The 17,004-nt window shown below is 38.4% G+C and overlaps 1 protein-coding gene across 4 annotated transcripts in view; it reads left to right on the forward strand.

Annotated features, from left to right (window-relative positions):
• The window catches only part of ATP8A2 (ATPase phospholipid transporting 8A2), a 670,261-nt gene that overhangs the window by 258,131 nt on the left and 395,126 nt on the right, over positions 1–17,004 (forward strand). The window lies entirely within an intron of this gene.

Consider the following 17,004-nt stretch of genomic DNA (forward strand, 5'->3'; position numbering starts at 1 on the left):
ACTTTTAAGTAAAACTCCTGAGTCATGGAAACATATTTAGTATCTAAGAATGTTTGATTCTCAAAGTATTGAAAAAGGAAGGTTCTGCTCATTTGTTCAACCTCTACTTGATCCCTGTTAGCAAAAAAAGATGCAGTTAGATTTCTCTTGAGCTTGGCGATATCCTTTATACTAACCTTTAGAGATCCGTTCTGTAAACGAGGCATGATATTGGTACTACAAGTATGCACATGAGCTGAGAGCCTCTCTTTCAGAAAGCAGGTAAAGAAATTCCTTCCGGGCCGGGCGCGGTGGCTCACGCCTGTAATCCAAGCACTTTGGGAGGCCGAGGCGGGTGGATCACGAGGTCAAGAGATCGAGACCATCCTGGTCAATATGGTGAAACCCCGTCTCTACTAAAAAAAATACAAAAAAAGTAGCTGGGCATGGTGGTGCGTGCCTGTAATCCCAGCTACTCAGGAGGCTGAGGCAGGAGAATTGCCTGAACCCAGGAGGCGGAGGTTGCGGTGAGCCGAGATCGCGCCATTGCACTCCAGCCTGGGTAACAAGAGCGAAACACTGTCTCGAAAAAAAAAAAGAAAAAAAAGAAAAAAAAGAAATTCCTTCCTTTTTGGAGGCTTCATTATATACCCCACACGCAGTGCTCAGCAGTCTGCTTTTAAGGTGTCATCGTATAGTATGATTTCTCCGACTTCAATGGCAGATAATACATATCACGAGCCTCAGAGCAGCTGACTTGACTTTCAGCCTTACCTTCCTTTACAGAGAGAGAGAGAGAAAGAGATCAAGAAAGTGCATGGGAATATGAGTGAGATCACCTCTCTTTGTGTTTTTAGAAATCTTTTATGTGGACATTAAATTTAATTTAGAGTTTCTTATTATGTCCTTTCAATAATAGCAACAAAATAATTATTATAACAACAATTAAGTAGCCACCTTGTGTAATTTTGTCTTTGGGAAAGTCCTGAATTCCAGTAATTTAGGTGTGAGATAAGTTGGATGTAAAGTAACAGTATTTAAATCAAGATTATAGGGAGGCTGGGCATGGTCACTCCCGCCTGTAATCCCAGCACTTTGAGAGGCTGAGGCAGGTGGATCACTTGAGCCCAGACGTTCAATATCAGCTTGGGCAACATGGTGAAACCTTGCCTCTATAAACATCATAAGAATTAGCCAGGTGTGGTGGTATGCGCCTGTAGTTTCGGATACTCTGGAGGTTGAGGTGGGAGAATGGCTTGAGCCGGGAAGGTTGAGGCTGCAGTGAGCTGAGAATGTGACACTGCACTCCAGCCTGAGCAATAGAGTGAGACCCTATCTCAAAAAAAAAAAAATCATAAAGAAATAAGAATGCTTTACAAACATTCCTTTGTTGTTGATGGAAAAACCAACTGACAAGAGTAATAGAGACAAACAAACTTTAATGCTGTATCTAAAAATCTGAAAATTTAGAGCAGATAAACTCAGTCATCTTGACACAGACACTAGTGGTCTCTACTTTTGCTTAACAGCTGTTTCAGGAGACAGCATCTCAAAATGAGTTGTTAGAAAAATCTGCCTGATTGTCTTGAGGGACTGAAGCTACAATTGGGAATTGTGCTCCTGATGGAGTAGGTATCAAATAAATTGGACCCATGAATATTAATAATTTCTTAAAAGTAAATACTCAGTAATTCTAAATACTGGCCTTTAAAATGGTGACATTATGCTCTAACTTCACCCATAAGGTGCTCATTCAGAAATAAAATTCTAACATGTCAAAAATGGAACCCAAAACTAAGCTATAAATTTTTTTTTAATTTAATGACTCTTGTTTGTCTTAAGCCTCTTAAATTATGACTTACATGATCTCTTAAGGCTCTCCTTGGAAGTTTGAACTGATGAAGTTTTCTTTTAAATTGTTCTTTACCAAATAGTGGCATTGAAAATAAGTCCATGTATCTTGGTTTGCCTCTGCCATTGCCTCATGCAGTGTGTTTTGTTTATTTTATTTTTCGAAATGAAAAATGGCTGAAAGAAGACCTGTACCAAGCAGTTCTTTCACTTGGCTTCTCTACATCTGTTCGAGTTTATTCAGAATCATAATTTTAACTCTTTGGTCTCTAACCAAGCATAGGCCTCCCAGAGGCAGTTAAGGACTCTGAAGGCTTAAGCTTACTGACACTTACCATAGTATTTAGCAATTGTTTGGAAACCATAAGAACAATTACTAGATCATTAGCAAACACTTTTTTGGGGCAGGGGAAGTTGCAAAATATCTCCACAAATTGCTGTTCAGGATGCTCCCTCTAATTTTAAAAAGTAAAGGGGAAAAGTAAATTTGCATATTCACGTGCGTGTACTGTTTCTGTGTCACCACTGTGCGTTAGGCTTGTATTGTGTGTCAGAGCTTTGCTCTGTGCTGGGGATGTAAAACCAAAGTCACCGTGCTCATGGCTTCAGTCTCATGAAGTATGATCCACATAACGTTTTAAGTGACAACTCATAAACAGACTTAGAGAGCTTTGTAGAAATGAAGGGGAATGTGGGGAAGGTGTGTGCTAAAATTGAGGAAGGTTAAACTTGAACAGTGAATTGGGGAGAAAGCACTTGGGGAAAATGAGGTATGTAAAGCCATTCCTTAAAAGAAATAGCCATAGTTTGGGGAGTGTTATGCTAAATATTTGTACTGCAGGCTGAGTAAATGAATGTCCCATGCGAAGAGGTAATTGTGGCTGAGATTGAGAATGTGACATCTCAAAACTCCCCTTTTGGAAATTCTCAAATCACAGAATCATATTAAAGTCTCTGAGACATCCTCCTGCCAGGAAACCTGTTTAGATCCATTTATTGCAGGGTTTTCCAAACTCAGTTGAGCATGGAGTCCTTGCAACACTCCATGGAGTGATTTCTGTTAAATGGTTTGGGGGAATGCTGTCTGCTGGAGGCATCAGACTGAGTGGGAAGCTTGGCTGAGGTCAGGTGTAGGAGGCCCTATAGGCCATGCTCAAGTTTTTAAATTTTCCTCTGTGCAAAAGTTTTAGTGTCTTCACATCCCCTATCAGAAACAGAATTGCTGTAATTATACTGAGTCTTTCCGTTTTGGAGAGACATAAAAGGAAGAGCTGGACCTTTATCCTCAAGGGGCTCAGAGGTTAATGAGAAGACAGAAATGCAAACTATTATGATACTTAACATAATTATTTTAAATGGAGCTTTTGCAGAATGCTTTCTACAAGGACAGTGCACTCCCTCCTGTTCTGCAGGGATTCACTAAAGCTTCAAGTCCAGATTTGCATGCCTGAAAGATGAATGAGGAAAGATGGATGAGGATGGGGGGAAGAGTTGGGGGACGTGGTGGTGCTAGGATCAAGGACTGATGGAAGTTCACAGTGAAGGCTGTGGAAATTGGTGAGAAGAGGTAGAAGGTGAAACTGGCAGGATTTGGGGAGTGGATTTTGGGAAGAGGAAGGAATATCTCAGAATTCTGAAAGCTTTTGTCTCAAACAACTTAGTGTGGGATACATTCCCTGTAGCAGGGCCTTTTTTTCATAACCTCCTGCTGTGTTTCTGTCTAGACTCTTGCTCAGCAGAATAGACATCAAGATATATGAGTTGACAGATTGTTATATTTTATAATGTACAAAATCCTATGCTACTAAGTTTTAACAACTACTTTTAGTTACAGTGTTTTATATGCATGAGGTATCCTCAAAATAGAATCCTAATCCTTTAATGAGGATTGTCATTGATTCCATCAAATCACATACAGGCTTGCACATTCTTGCTTTAGGAATTGCTGTCTGCTCAGCATTCTTAGTATGCCCCAAAATGCCATCTTGTTATTATTATTTTCTGAATCTAATAGCAATGGACACAAAATAGATACGACAATCCATGAAGCATAAATGAACATGAACCTGACGTCCAACTAGGAGATTCCCTTTGGATTCACCTGATCTTCCCTACCACAGTCTTTCTTTCACTCCTGTCCTGAATTTTGTGTTTATTATACCCTGGTTTTTAGAAGCAGTTTATCCCAATATATGTATGTTTTTCTAAACAACCTATGGTTTAGTTTTGCTTGTTTTTGAGCTTTAAAGAATATTGTGGCCAAGTGTGGTGGCTCATTCCTGTGATCCCAACACTTTGGGAGGCCAAGGCAGGAGGATTGCTGGAGCCCAGGAGTTCCAGACCAGCCTGGGAAACATAGTGAGTCATCATCTCTAAAAAATAAAAGTAGGCAGACATGGCGGTGTATAGCTGTAGTCTCAGCTACTCAAGAGACTGAGGCTGGACGATTCCTTAAGACTGGGAGGTTGACACTACAATGAGCTGAGATCACACCACTGTTGCACTCTGGCCTGGGTGACACAGCAAGTCCCTGTCTAAAAGAGAGAGAGAGAAAAAAAGAATATTGTGATCATCTGGGTTTTGCTAAAAATGTATCCATATTTTAATACAGGTATAGTTCCTCTTCACTGCTGTATATTGTTACATTGTAGCATCATGTTTTCATCCTTTCTCCTGTTGATGGACATTTGGGTTGCTTGCAGTTTTTTGTTGTTATGGCAGTGTATTTGTGAACATTCTTGTATATAACCCCTGCTGTATGAAGCTTTTTCTACCATTTATATATGGTAAGAGATAGGGTCCAGTTTCATTCTTCTTTTCCGTGTATGGATATCCAGATTTCCCAGCACTATTTATTAAAGAGACTGTCCTTTTCCCAATATGTGTATTCTTGGCACCATTGTTGAAATCAATTGACCATATATGTAAGTTCTTTTATGGGCCTTCTATTGGTGAGTCTTTTTTATGTGAGTACCATGTTGTTTTAATTACTATCACTTTGTAGTATAGTTTGAAGTTAGGTAGTGTATCTCTTTGTTCTTTTTCTTCATGATTGCTTTGGCTATTTTTTTATGTTTCCATATGAATATTAGGATTTTTTTTCTATTTTCATGAAAAATGACATTGAAATCTTGATAGGGATTATATTGACTTTAGATTGCTTAGGGTAGCATGGATAATTTAACAATATTAATTCTTCCTATCCATGAACATGGTATATCTTTTAATTTGTTTGCATCTTTTTCCATTTCTTTCTTTAACATTTTATAGTTTTCAGTACAAGTGTCTTTCACCTCCTTAGTTCAGTTTATTCCCAAGTATTTTATTTTACTTGTAGCTATTGTAAATGGGATTGTTCTCTTGATTTTTTTTTTTTCAGAATGTTCATTGTTAATGTGTAGAAATGCTCCTGAATTTTGTTTGTTGACTTTGGATTTTGCAACTTTATTGTATTTATTAGTTCTGACAGTTTTTTGGTGAAATCTTTAGGATTTTCTCTATATAAGATCATGTTGCCGGCAGTGATTGTTTCACTTCTTACTTTCCAATTTGGATGCCTTTTAATTCTTTCTCTTGTAAAATTGCTTTGGCAAGAACTTACAATGATATGTTCAATAGACATGTTGAATTTTTGTCAGATGCTTTTCCTGCATCTAATGAGATCATATAGTTTTTGTCCTTCATTCTGTTAATGTAATGTATCGCATTTATTGATTTCCATATGTTGAACTATTCTTCCATCCCAGGGATAAATCCCACTTCATCTTGGTGAATGATTCTTTTGATGTGGTGGCAAATTCAGTTTGCTATTTTATTGAGGATTTTTGCATCTATGTTCATCAAGGATATTGGCTTATAGTTTTTAATTTTTTTTTCTTGTGATGTCCATGTTTGGTTTTTGTATCAGAGTAATGCTGGCTTCATAAAAGGAGTTTGGAAGTATCCCTTCCTCTTTTATTTTTTTGAAAGAGTGTCTGAAAAATTGGTGTCAGTTCTTCATTATAGTGTTTGGTAAAATTAAACAATGAAGCCATCTAGCCCTGGGATTTTCTTTAATAGAAGACTTCTTATCACTGATTCAATCTCCTCATCTGTTATTGGTCAATTTAGATTTTCTATTTTTCATGATTCAGTCTTAGTAAGTTGCATGTATCTAGAAATTTATCCATTTATTCTAGGTTATCCAATTTTGGGGAATATAATTTGTTCATAGTGGCCTCTTATGGTCCTTTGTATTTCTGTGCTGTCAGTTGTAATATTGCCTTTTTCATTCCTGATTTTATTTATTTCGAATCTGATTTTGAGTTCTCTCTCTTTTTAGTCTAGCTAAAGATTTGTCAATTTTGTCTATCTTTAAAAAAAGCTAACTCTTGTTTTGTTGATCTTTTGTACTATTTTTCTAGTCTTTATTTATTTATGCTCTCTATTCGTCCTTTTTTCATGCTGCTGATAAAGACATACCCAAGACTGGGAAGAAAAAGAGGCTTAATTGGACTTACACATGACTTGGGAGGCCTCAGAATTATGGTGGGTTGCGAAAGGCACTTCTTACATGGCTGCAGCAAGAAAAAATGCGGAAGAAACAAAAGCAGAAACCCCTGATAAACCCATCATATCTCATGAGACTTATTCACTATCACGAGAATAGCACAGGAAAGACTGGCCCCCATGATTTGATTACCTCCCCCTGGGTCCCTCCCACAACATGTGGGAATTCTGGGAGATACAATTCAAGTTGAGGTTTGGGTGGTGACACAGCCAAACCATAGAATGCTCTGATCTTTATTATTTCTTTCCTTTTACTCACAGTGAGCTTAGTTTGTTCTTTTTCTATTTCCTTGCAGCATAATATTCAGTTGTTTCTTTGAGATCATTTTTCTTTCTTAATGTAGGCATTTATTGCTGTAAACTTTCCTCTTACAACTGTTTTTGCTGCATCCCATGAGTTTTGGTATGTTGTGTTTCCTTGTTTCTTTCAATATATTTTGAATTTTCCTCTAATTTATTTATTGATCCATTGGCTGTTCAGGAGGATGTTGTTTAATTTTTATGTATTTGTGAATTTTTGTTTCGAAATTTCTCGTGTTATGGAATTTTAGTTTCATACCATTATAATCAGAAAAGGTGCATGGTATGATTTCAGTTTTATTACATTTTCTAAGACTTGTTTTGTGGCCTGTCATAGGATCTATTTTGGTGAATGCTTCATATGTGCCTCAGAAGAATGTGTACTCTGTTGTTGTTGGATGGAATGTTCCATATATGTCTGTTAAGTCCATTAGGTTTAAAGTGTTGTTTAACTCCCATGTTCCCTTATTAATTTTCTGTCTTGATAACCTATTATTGAAAATGGAGTATTGAAGTCCCCTGTTATTATGGTATTGGAATCTCTCTGTCCCTTCAGATTCTTTAATATTTGCTTTACATATTTAGGGGCTCCAATGCTGGGTGCATGCTTACTTATGATTGTTATATCCTCTTGATGAATTGAACCCATTGTTATTATATAATGTCCTTATTTGTCTCCTTTTCTAGTTTTTTACTCATGAAGTCTGTTTTGTCTGATTTAAGTATAGCTATCTCTGCTCTCCTTTGCTTTCCATTTGAGTGAAATATCTTTTTCTATGTCTTCACTTTTGATCTGTGGGCACCCTTAAAAGTGAGATGAATGTTTTATAGGCATTACATAGTTCCATCTTTTAAAAAATCATTTAGTCACTCTGTCTTTTTATTTAGTGAATTTAATCCATTTATATTCAAGATAATTATTGATAGATAGGCAAAGTCTTAGTATTTTGTCAGTTTCATTCTGGTTGTTTTATAGATACTTTGTTCCTTTCTTCCACTCTTTCAGCCTTCATTTGTGGTTTAATCATTTTCTGTAATGATGTGCTTTGAATCTTTTCTATTTTTCTTTATCTACTATAGATTTTTGCTTTGTAGTTACTATAAGGTTCATATGGAGCAGATTATACTTCTAGCAGTCTATTTCAAGCTGATGAAAACTTAATTTTGATTACTGTAACAACACTACACTTCTCTTTCCCCCATTTTATGTCTTTGATGTCAGAATTTGTCATTTTGTAATGTGTATTCCTTCATAATTTATTTTACCTATGGTTGTTATTGATAGTTATATCTTTTAACCCTTGTACAAGGGATAAAGTTGCCTTATGCACCACCATTATAGTCTTAGAGTATTCTGAATGTAGCTCTGTATTACTTATACCATTAACTATTATGTTATTAATTAACAGCCTTTCATTTCAGCTTAAGATATTCCCTTTGAGGGGAGCACTACACACTGGGGTCTGCCGGGGAAAATAGGGGAGGGACAGCGGGGGGTGGGGAGTTGGGGAGAGATAGCATAGGGAGAAATGCCAGATATAGGTGAAGGGGAGGAAGGCAGCAAACCACACTGCCACATATACACCTATGCAACAATCTTGCATGTTCTTCACATGTACCCCAAAACCTAAAATGCAATTAAAAAAAAAGATATTCCCTTTAGCAGTTTGTGTAAAGCAAACCTAATGATGATAAACTTCCTTAGCTTTTGTTTGGAGAAGTTTCTATGTCTGCCTCATTTTGGAAAGACAGCTTTGCTATGTAAAATATTTTTGGTTGGCAGGTTTTATCCCCCTTCAGCACTTAGAATATATCATCCCACTCTTAGTCTGCTGGGTTTCTGCTGATAAATTTGCTGATAGTCATATTGGGACTCCTTTGTATGTAATGTATTTCTTATCTCTTGCTGCTCTCAGAATTTCTTCTTTGTCTTTGATTTAGATAGTTTGATTATTATGTGTGTTAGTGAATGCCTCTTTGGGTTGAAGTTGCTTGGAGACCTCTCTGCTTCCTGTATTTAGATATTGGCATTTTCTCCCAATAAGAAAAGTTTTCAGCATTATTTTCTCCCTCCCTCCCACCCTCCCTCCCTCCCTCCCTCCCTTCCTTTCTTCCTTCTTTCCTTCCTTCCTTCCTTTTGATGGAGTTTTGCTCTTGTTGCCCAGGCTGGAGTGCAGTGGTGTGGTCTTGGCTCACTACAACCTCTGCCTCCCAGGATCAAACAGTTATCCTGCCTCAGCTTCCCAAGTAGCTGGGATTACAGACACCCACCACCATGCCCAGCTAATTTTTTTTTCATTTTTGTATTTTTAGTAGAGATGGGGTTTCACCATATTGGCCAGGCTGGTCTCAAACTCCTGACCTCAGGTGATCTGCCCGCCTTGGCCTCCCAAAGTGCTGGGATTACAGATGTGAGCCACCATGCCTGGCCCATTAGTTCTTTCAATATGCTTGCTAGCCCTTTTTCTCTTTCTTCTCCTTTTGACTTGTTATTATGTATAGGCTTGGTCTCTTGATGATAGCCAATAATTCGCATAGGCTTTCTTTATTCTTTTTTCTTTTTATTTCTCTGATTGGATAATTTCAAAGTTCTGTCTTTGAGCTCATTGATTCTTTTCTCAGGTTAATTGAGCTTGCTGTTGAAACTTTCTATTGCATTTTCTAGTTCAGTTACTGATTCTTCATCTCTATGATTTTTTCTTTTATAAAAAATTGTTTCCATTTCTTTGTCAGTCTTGTCATTTGGATTGGTTCCAGGACCCTCCTCTTCTTCATGTAATGCAAAATCTGCAGATGCTTAAGTCTCTTTTATAAAATGGTGTAGTATTTGTATAGAACCTATGCACATCTTCCCATAGAGACTTTAAATCATCTCTAGGTTAATGTAATACTTAGTACAATGTAAATGCTATGTAAATACTTGTTATATTTTTAAGTTTGCATTATTTTTTGATTGTTGTGGGTTTTTGGATTGTTTCTTTCTGAATATTTTTGATCTGATGTTTGTTGACTCATGGATGTGGAACCCATTGAAATGGTGGACTGACCATATTCTTGCAGTTCATGGAATTTCTTTAAAAGGATTCTTCTAAATTTTTTGTCATCATTTTATAGAGCTCCCTTTTATTAGGGTCAGCTTTAGAGCTTTGTCAGTTTCTTTTGGAGATGTCATGATTTCTTCCTGAGTCCATGTAATCCTTGTGTCCTTGCATTGGTGTTTGTGTATTTAAAATAACAACCTTTTGCAGCTTTCACAGGTATTCTTTGAAATAGACCTTTATTATTTAGTCTAACCTGCAATTCTTGTTGGGCTAGCTGATAACAGCCTTGGGCAGGCAGAGCTTATTTTGGGGTTCTCTAGATGTCTGGGATGCTGCCTTTACCTTGAGTTCACATGGGGCAGCTGGCTGGACTGAGCTTCACAATGAGGCTGAGCTGCTGGATGGGCACTACAGTAGCCTTGGATCAGGCCAGGGTGTGTTCTCTGCTCAAGTGGTACCACTATTTGAGTTGTGCAGTTGGACAGGGTTGTGGGAGGGGCCCCAAAGTTAAGTAGAGACACTGAGATGGACAAGACCAGATGCTACGCACAATAGAAATGCATGGTTGAAGTTTTCCTTCCTGCCTATGTGGGGCCTTAGATTGCATTCAGTGTTGAGGTTAAGTGTTGTGTAAACTTTCCCTCTGCCGTCCCTGCTCTTCAATGAAATTTGCTTTGGTTGTCTCCCTGCCTGGGTAGGGTCTGGGGGTAAGCTTTGAGGTCACACCAAGTGTTGTTAGACTCCCAAGTGGGGCACACCACCTTTCCATTTTGCTACAGTTCCCTGTGGTGGTTGTTTCCCTCCATGGGAAGGGCCCTCAAGTAGAGTCCAAGGCTGGTCCTGGATTGTGCCCATCTAGGAATTCAAGCCAGTAGCACTTCCCACCTCTTCCAGGAGTGATCAGCTCAGCTTTGCCTGTGAGCTGCACTCTTAGCTGTTACCTCTGATCAGATACTTCTGCTGCCAGGTACACAGAGCTACCACCAAGATCTGTACACTCATTGCCTTGTTTCTACCTAACCCCAGGTGGTCTACTTGTGCTATATTCCCCTGTGTTCCCTTTGAGGTGAGACCAGAGGGGACTTCCTGAGAAGCATCTTGGAATGCTAGGGAAGCTGGATATTTGCTTTCAGATTCTCTTTTCCCTCTGTAGAAACCATGGTTTTTGGGAAATCCCCTCTGTGTGGCACTGGGCCAACTCGAGGGATAGGGTGGGGCAATGTTGTCAAAGTGATATCATTTCTCTCACCCTTTCCATGCTGTGGACCACACAGCTTTTATTACATGCTGTGGACCACACAGGTGACTCTGACTTTTTCCTAGCTTGGGGGATTTTCACCAAGATGTTCTTGTCTGTGGATAGTTGCCAGTTGAACGTTTTGTGGGGTGGTGGGGATAGTGAAACCTGCGACCTCCTGTCCCATCATCTTGCTGATGTCCTCTGAATTCTCTTTGTATATTATTTTTGTAATCGAGGAACATTGCTAAACTGTTTCATTAATTCTAACATGTAGATTATTTTGCATTTTTAAATGTAAACACAAATACCACTTCTGAATAACAGTTTTGATATATCCTTCCAGTTTTTGTGGTCTATTTCTTTTTCTTGACAGATCTAGCTGACTAGGATGTCCACTGCAAAATAGAAGTAGTATTGAGGCCAAATAGAAGTAGTGTCAAGGGTACTTTTGCTTTTTTTCCAATCTGAATTCTACTAATGTTTTACATTTAAGGATGATGCTTATTGTAGATTTTCTATAAGTACTGTTTATCAAGTTATTATGAACAAAGTTTGAATTGTAGCAACTACTTTTCCTGTATTTATTGAGATAATCTTGTGGTTTTTCTTTTTTGATCTCTCAAATTGTTTTAATAATTATGGTTTCAGTAATTATTGAAATTATTTTCAATGATTTCCCAATGTTAAACCAATCTAGCTTTCCTAGAAATAGCCAACTTGGTCATAATGTATTACTTTTTAAAATACATTATTTGATTTTAAGTATTTGTTTAAAATTGCATATCCATATTTGAATATAATTTGCCTATAGTGTACATTTTTCTTCATTGTCCTTATTGGATTGTGATACCATAGTTACATTATCCATAATAATGAGTTAGGGAAGTTTTCCCTCTTTATTGCCTTTGACTTAATTTACATAAAGCTGAAATTGTTTCTTCCTTGAATGCTTGACAGAATTCACCTGAAATTTTCTCTGTGAGAAAATTCGAACTACTAAGTCAACTTCTGTAGTTATTATAAGATTATTCATTCTTTCTCATTTCTTAGAAGTCAGGTGGTTATAGTAAGCTTTTTTTCTGCAGATGTATTAAATTTTCAAATTTATTGGCCTAAAATTGTTCACACATAACATCCTTTTTTTATTTATGACTGTAGCATCTCTCAGTTTTATTCAAGTTATGTATTTCAGATTTTATTTATTAGAGAAATGTGATCAGGGAGTTTATTAGATTTTTCAAACGACAACCTTTTGGCTTTGTTTGACAGACATTTTAGGTATGTGAATTATGCCTGTTAATTTCTTTCTCATCTATTGTGGTATTAGTATTTTGTCAGTGTCTTCTAAAATATGTCATATATTTAAGGTATTCATCACTTAACTGATATCTTGGGTGTAAATAATTATCTCTGTTTTTCTTTAATTTTGATTTTAGTCAATTTTTTGTTTATAATTTTCTTACTTTTATGCTTACAGAATCATCCTTTATTTAGAAATTATTGAGGCAGGAGAATTGCCTGAACCCAGGAGGAGGAGGAGGTTGTGGTGAGCTGAGATCACGCCATTGCACTCCAGCCTGGGTAACAAGAGCGAAACTCCGTCTCAATAAAAAAAAAAAGAGGAAAAAATTCATTTCAACTTTAATTTTATTTGTCTCTCTAACTCTAATGAAATTCTGTCTCTGATCAGGAATTTTATTCTGACCTCTGATGTTAATATTTCAAATCTATGAATGAAAATTCCAGCTTTATGATAGAATCACCTAAAGTCCTTTTTAGCGACATTTGCCCAGTTCTCTTCCACACTCACTGATTCCTAAATGTAGGGGTGAGATGGGGTGGTGAGATCTCGGAATATTTAAAATATATATCACAGACAGCTCTTGATGCACAATCAGGTTTGGAAACCACTGACTTAAATGTATTTGTTTTCCAAATAGCTACCTGATTGTTCCAGCACCATTCATTGAACAAGCTTTCCCCTTATTTGGGATTCTTCCTTTACCATGTGTGTTAAACTCCAGGTAAACTGGGAGTTGTTCTGTGGCTCATTGGTTCTATTAGCAGTCTTGTACCAGTGTCACAGACTTAGTGATTCAAGCTTTATGACATGTTTTAATGTTTATTAATGCTAGACCTCCCTCTTCCTTATTCTTATTTTTTAAAACATAACTCAAAAAATCTAGGATATTTTTCCATTTTAACAAGTTATTCAGAACAAGGTTGGTTATACGTGATCATCTTTTCTATGCCATTTCCACTGCTTTGTTAAAATTATTTTTCTGTGTGTAAACTTGTGCTGTTACATAATTATTTTCTTTGAGTTTGTGAAAAATACATAATTTCCTTGATTTTCTAACTGGCTATTATTGGTGCATAGGAAAGTTACTGATTTTCTTTCGGTAGAGTTTTTAAAGCACTCTCTGCCTTTTGTCTCTGCTGAGGTTTTTTTCAGTTCCTGAGTTGTGTCTCTTGTCTTTCCACTGACTGTGCTATTCTTCCTTTTATTTGGAATGTTCTCCAATACTCCCCACGCTCCCACCTGTACCTAATGGTTTCCTAAGCTTTAGATTTCTGCTGAATCATCCCTTCCCCAGGATGCTCCTTCAGTCTTTTCACTAGACCTCCTGCTGTGTACTTCATTACAATCTACATCTTCTGTTACACTGCTGTGTTTCAGCGCAATCACTCTTCCCTGCTGGACTGTAAACATCTTCAGGTCCAGGAATGTTTTTGGTTTTAAGTCTTTAATTCATCAGAATTAATTTTTGTATATGGTGTAAGGAAGGAATCCAGTTTCAGTCTTCTGCATATGGCTAGCCAGTTATTCCAGCACCATTTATTGAATAGGGAGTCCTTTCCAGACTGGATAAAGAAAATGTGGTACATATACACCATGGATTACTATACAGCCATAAAAAAGAATGAGATCATGTCCTTTGCAGGAACATGGATGGAGCTGGAGGTCATTAGCTTTAGAAACTAACACAGGAACAGAAAACCAAATACCACATGTGCTCATTTATAAGGAGGAGCTAAAGGATGAAAACACATGGACACATACAGGGGAACAACAGACACTGGGGCCTATTGGAGTGTGGAGGGTGGGAGGAAGGAGAAATATAACTAATGGGTACTAGGCTTAATATCTAATGATGAAATAATCGGTACAGCAAACCCCCATGACTCAAGTTTACCTGTATACCAAACCTGCACATATAATCCTGAACTTTAAAATAAAAGTTAAATTAAAAACAAAATTTTTAAAAAATTTTGTTTTGCTGTCATCTCCTTAATCAGAAGAGCAGGGCACACAAAATGGGTATTTAATAAATTTCTTAAATGAATGCATGAATGTTTGTTTCAGCAATGTAACTTTGGCATTGTGGAGATTGTGGTGGAATAGGACAGAAGATGTAGAGAAGCCAAATGAAGTCTGTTCCAACTTTTCAGGCAGAGGAGGATAAGAGTATGAGCTAAGGTGAACTTACTCAGGATAGAGGGTAAGGGTTACGTTTCACAGTGAAGAGGTGTGATTGGCACCACTTAGGTGCTGACTGGATGCTGGCGAGAGAGAGAACCAGGTGAAGGGGATACCTCTGGAGGACCTGGCCTTGGGAAGAAAGGTGAGGAAAAGGTGGGGACGTTTGCTTTCCTCCCTGTACACCATAAAGGTAAGACATGAAGGAGAATGCCCCTTAGGAACTGTTGTTTGCCTCAAAATGCAACAAAGTTCTTTTTAGGTTTGAAAAGAGAGCAGTTCTCTTTGGCTCATTCGTAGAACACTTTTCAGTGAGTTGCTTCTAGGACTGGAGCAGAGTTTTTGTTATTGTTGCTTTGTTTTGTTTTGTTGTTGTTTTTTAGACAGGGTCTCACTCTTTTACCCAGGCTGGAGTGCAGTGGCACGATCAGGGCTCAGTGCAGCCTAGTCCTCCGGGGCTCAGGTGATCCTTCTGCCTCAGCCTCCTGAGTAGCTGGGACCACAGATGTGTGCCAATATACCCAACTAATATTTGTATTTTTTTGTGGAGATGGGATTTCATCATGTTTCCCAGGTAGTCTTAAACTCCTGTCTCGGCCTCCTCCCAAAGTTCTGGGATTACAGACCTGAGCCACTGTGTCCTGCCCTTGGCAGAGTTTTGAAGACAGTTGTTATGATGTTAAGCCATTGCACTGAGTCACCAGGCCATTCTTTGGCCTTACAGAACATTAAATGTGGGAATTTCATCGCCAGACAGTGGGTGGTGCAGGGTTTCCTCTTGGGTGGACAGTCCTGCTAATGGGAGAGTCCTGTCCTCAGTCTGTGCCCTTGGACTGTAGGCATACACATAGAACGTCATCTCCCTTTATTTTGCCTGCCTTCATTGTCACTGGGAAGACAGTCCCCCCATGTCTCACTGTGTGGGAAACTGTGTAGGTAGTTCAATGACATGCCCTTCAGTGATACCTGTTTTGATGGTGCTGTGATCCTGAGAATTTTCCCACTTACAGGTGCTCTCTTTGGGATATCAGTTGGTACTCAACTGTTTTCCACAGAAGTCTCCAAAATTGGTACTCATCCAGGGTTATGTTAACTGCGCAGTGTACCAAAGGGTGATGTGTACAGGTAGAAAAAGACTGGGTGAGCCTAAATGTTTTTAAGTGCTTAGTTGTCTGAGGGTTAGGAAGAACTAGAAGAGTTTTACATTCTACATTGAGGAAGTAGGCACTCACCTATGGTGGGTGGTCTGATGTCCTTGTTTCTTCAGTGTACTTCTTCTTTTTTTTTTCTTTTTTTCTAGACAGAGACTCCCTCTGTTGCCCAGGCTGGAGTGCAGTGGCACGATCTTGGCTCATTGCAACCTCCTCCTCCTGGGTTCAAGTGATTCCCTTGCCTCAGCCTCCCAAGTAGCTGGGATTACAGGCATCTGCTAGCATGCCTGGCTAATTTTTATATTTTTAGTAGAGACAGGGTTTTGCCATGTTGGCCAGGCTGTTCTCAAACTCCTGACCTTAGGTGACCCACTGCCTTGGTCTCCCAAAGTGCTGGGATTACAGGTGTGAGCCCCCATGCCTGGCCTTCAATGGAGTTCTTAATGTCATTTAGAACATTAATATTGTTGCAGTTGGATACCAATAGGGAGTTGAACTGGAGATGGTAGGAAATAGTGAGGTTCTACATTTGCTGAAACAAGATGCTCCTCCCCCTGTGCGGCTCCCCACATTAGAGAGGTAAGACACTCCAGAGAAGTTGATGGTCGAACAGCTATCAGATGCCTCTAATTGGGAACAGACCCCACAGATTCCTTACTGACCTTAAGCATCAGTGGGTTGCTTCCCAAGCTTGTGGCCCCAAACCAAATCTCTTTTTTAAAAAAACCCAAAGTGCATGATTAGATCTTGCAATACAATTATTCACAATGTATATTCTGTAGTTTAACCATTTATAAAACTTTAGTGAATGTGATATATACCTTGTGTGGTTTTAGAAATATTCATGTGCAAATGGGCAGAATGAATTAGAGTTCAGGTCTCGTTGCCAGCTTGTGAGATGTCACTAGATTTCAATGTATGTAGATAAACAAGCTCTTCTTTCCGAATACAACTGCACTTGTTATTTCCAAGACTCTTTCAACAAATGGGATAGGAATTCACAGGCAGAGTCCCAGTGCCTGGTTCAATCTGACTCCTCCTGTATAACCTTGAACCCACTACTGAAACTCTGTGCTTTTGTGTTCTTTTTGTAAAATGGGGACATCATCAGTACTCAGGAAAGCTGTGAGGACCAAGTAGGTTTACACATGTAAACGGACAAAGAACAGTAGCTGACAGTGCTCAAATGCTCATATTAGTAAAATTAAATGATTCCTAGTGAATCACACTATTAAAATTTGATGTTTTTCTTTTTTTGGGATGGATTCTTGCCCTTTCACCCAGGCTGGAGTGCAGTGGCATGATCTCAACTCACTGCAACCTCCGCCTCCCAGGTTCAAGCAATTCTCCCGCCTCAGCCTCCCGAGTAGGATTTGAGGCGCTCACCACCATGCCCAGCTAATTTTTGTATTT

Source organism: Aotus nancymaae, unplaced genomic scaffold (genome assembly GCF_030222135.1).
Source record: "Aotus nancymaae isolate 86718 unplaced genomic scaffold, 86718_ANA_hifiasm-v0.15.2.pri h1tg000009l, whole genome shotgun sequence".
Classification (NCBI taxonomy): domain Eukaryota; kingdom Metazoa; phylum Chordata; class Mammalia; order Primates; family Aotidae; genus Aotus; species Aotus nancymaae.